The sequence below is a fragment of the Schistocerca serialis genome, chromosome 1 (genome assembly GCF_023864345.2).
Source record: "Schistocerca serialis cubense isolate TAMUIC-IGC-003099 chromosome 1, iqSchSeri2.2, whole genome shotgun sequence".
Classification (NCBI taxonomy): domain Eukaryota; kingdom Metazoa; phylum Arthropoda; class Insecta; order Orthoptera; family Acrididae; genus Schistocerca; species Schistocerca serialis.
Genome location: NC_064638.1, coordinates 936,825,611 through 936,828,700, shown reverse-complemented (window position 1 = coordinate 936,828,700; position 3,090 = coordinate 936,825,611). Strand labels below are relative to the sequence as shown.

The 3,090-nt window shown below is 40.6% G+C and overlaps 1 non-coding gene across 1 annotated transcript; it reads right to left on the bottom strand.

The window, feature by feature from the left end:
* Positions 1 to 515: 515 nt before the first annotated feature.
* Positions 516 to 597, bottom strand: Trnal-aag (transfer RNA leucine (anticodon AAG)). Its single transcript has one exon. It is a non-coding gene; the product is annotated as a tRNA-Leu (tRNA).
* Between the last annotated feature and the right edge of the window lie 2,493 nt (positions 598 to 3,090).

The following is a 3,090-nucleotide window of genomic DNA, read 5'->3' as shown; positions in this document are numbered from 1 at the left end:
CTAAAATTTGCTGGGAAGCGTATAGAAAAATTTGAAAGAAATCGCATACAAAGTGTGTAACAATAGCGTAATCGCTTCTGGTGTTCCAGTGTTTGGAGGCCGTATTGAGTAAAAGTAGCACCAGACATCGAACGAATACAAAAATAAGCTGCTAGGTTTTTAACGGATCTGTACAGTTCATACGAAAATGTAACAGGAATGCTCGGGGAACTCAAACGGTAATTGTTGGAAGAAAGACAAAATGTTTCTCGCGAAATAATTTTGGGTAAATTTAGTAACCAGTATTCAAAGCGGACTGTGCCCCCATAATTCTGCTGCTACCGCGGCCAAGAAAATCCGCGGTGTAAGAGCTATACAGGAGCACAAGGATAGACAGTACGCAGATGGAACAGTGAAGAAAATCGAAAATAATGATACGGTACACTCTCCCTTACTTACTGAGCTGTAACTTGTGGTGTGTATATGTAAGTGTTCTTATCTTGTAGAGAAAATTGCTGGGGAACATGTAAAAATTATGGCAGCGGTGGGATTCGAACCCACGCCTCCGAAGAGACTGGTGCCTTAAACCAGCGCCTTAGACCGCTCGGCCACGCTACCGTGATGGAGCGAGTGTGGTTCACGTTTAAGTAGTTTACGTAAACTGTCTTATCGTTTACGAATTTCTGACTGATAAATCATAATGGTTGACGCGTGGTCTTGTTGGGCAACTCCCGGCTGAACACGTCACTGTATTTAGGCAGTGAGTTACACAAGACATACCCTAGCTGCCAGACGATACAGCGAAAATAGATCTTCACTCTGAACAGCGCATCTCACAGAATACACCGACTGTAGTCCACTACATGTTTCCGGAGCATCAGTACGGTACCATTGTAACGCTACCGGGGTAAAAATGGCGCCCTTAACGTGCGTCTGTAAACGAAGAACAGTCGTCTTTGACAACACCGATTACCGAACTCGTAGATATGGTAATCATGTTATCATTTTACAGGCCCTAAGGCAACTGTAACGTTCTCGTTTTCTGCACCTAGGATTTTTCTGTTTTTCCAAACGTTAGTTTACTTTGATGGCATACAGAGGCGTTTGCATATGCGTGATACGAGTATTGAGGTAGTCAGAACGTCTTTTGCTCTATTCTGTGGAGTGTATGATGTTACAGAAATTACACGTCAGCCAGCTTGTAGCTAGAGACGGGACACACATGTTTCGCAGAGTTCTCGCAGCGAATGGAATGTCCAGATTCATAAAGTTCGATGATGTATCTGATCGAGATACAGGTCAACAAATATTTAAAGCCGTGTACCAGTGGCTTGATCGCAAGAGTCCACGACAGTAACATCTAAGCAGCCGGCCAGGGTGGCCGAGCGGTTCTAGGCGCTACAGTCTGAAACCGCGCGACCGCTACGGTCGCAGGTTCGAACCCTGCCTCGGGCATGGATGTTTGTGATGTCCCTAGGTTAGTTAGGTTTAAGTAGCTCTAAGTTCTAGGGGACTGATGACCTCAGAAGTTAAGTCCCATAGTGCTCAGAGCCATTTGAACCATTTTTTGAACATCTAAGTGTAACTAGTATGTAACTAGTTTTCTAATATCACGAACTTTGACCTGAATTTGAATTCCAGCCTATTAAAGCGCAATTAATATTCCAACTAATTGGCTCTGAAGATGACGAATTTGCAGCTAAAACATAGAAGGTGATTATTAAGAACAATAACCAATAAATTTGTTACATTATCCATGGAAGCATGATAGCTCACAGATTTAGGCCACTGTTAAGAGAAAGTAGTGCCAGGATAGCACAGCTACTAGGATCATAACGACTGGAAGGCGAGGGCTTATTATACGATTTTAATGAGTAACCAAGTTCCGTATTTCTCTATTAGAGTACTGTTCAGTATTGCTCTCAATGGTGACATCTTGTACGATAAAAAGTGTTGGAATTTCTAAATGTGTACCAGGCTGCATTTTCACTGTAGCTTTTATTGACGCTAATCACAGTATCCTGATTTCTTTTGGAGACTTTCTGCGTTCTGTATCACATTTTGAATGATAACAAAAAGAATTTAATATGAGACTTTTCTTTTCTCAAATCTTTTTTCTCCCCCTCTGTTTTCATTCTGCGAGCCGGAAAAACAGTTTTATTTATGAAATTTACAGATGTCGTGACCGCTTTTATTGGACTCTGTCTGGAATTCAGTAACGTTCCATCAGGGGTAGCTTTCATTTTCGTGTTGATATAGAAAGCCTCAGCTTGAAATACTTTAAGAAGCATTTATTTATATTACGGATGAAAACAGATAAGATCTTATTGCTCTATCAGTGGAGTTGTGAGTTTACATTATGTGTTTCTCTTTATGCCGTCGTTATTAGCTTTATATTTGATGGTCATTCAGCGAGACACCACTGAAATCTTCAGTAGTTAGTTACGGACTTTCTGCGCTGTTTTTGATGTAAAAAAGGCATTTATTAGCAAAGAATCTCTTACTCGTATTACGTACATCGTCAGGAAGATGACAATTCAGCGACTGCTTTTATCTGATTCAGTTTGAAACTCAAAATCATTCCATCAGCCGCAGCTTTTACCGTGATTTTTATGTCGAAGGAACCAATCGGAAACGCTCTTAGTGGAGCATCTTTGACGGGTAGTAACAGCTCCATCAGTGGAATTTTGACTTTACATTATAATGTGTTTTTATATCGCCTTTATTATCTTTGTTTTTGACGCTCATTGAACGTGTCTCCACTGCAATATTACTTGGGTAATTCCGGTCTTTCTTCGCTGTTTCTGATGCGAAAAATCTCTTACATGTCGTACATATACGGTCTGGAAGATGAAAACAGACTGATGACACACACAAAGAAGGGAAGGGGAGCAACATTGTACATGTGTGCAATAAAAGAAAATTATACATAATATTTAGAGCAGCATGGTTGCAAAAGTTTTAATCTTTCTGGTACTTCATGTTAGCATCTATGGGAACATTAGACCTCCAACACAAATTTTCAGTTGTGATTAATTGCAGCTGAAAAACAAATACAGTGCCTTAAAATTGTTATGGTAGAATTCGCGCGTGAACGTTCGAAGCTGCAAC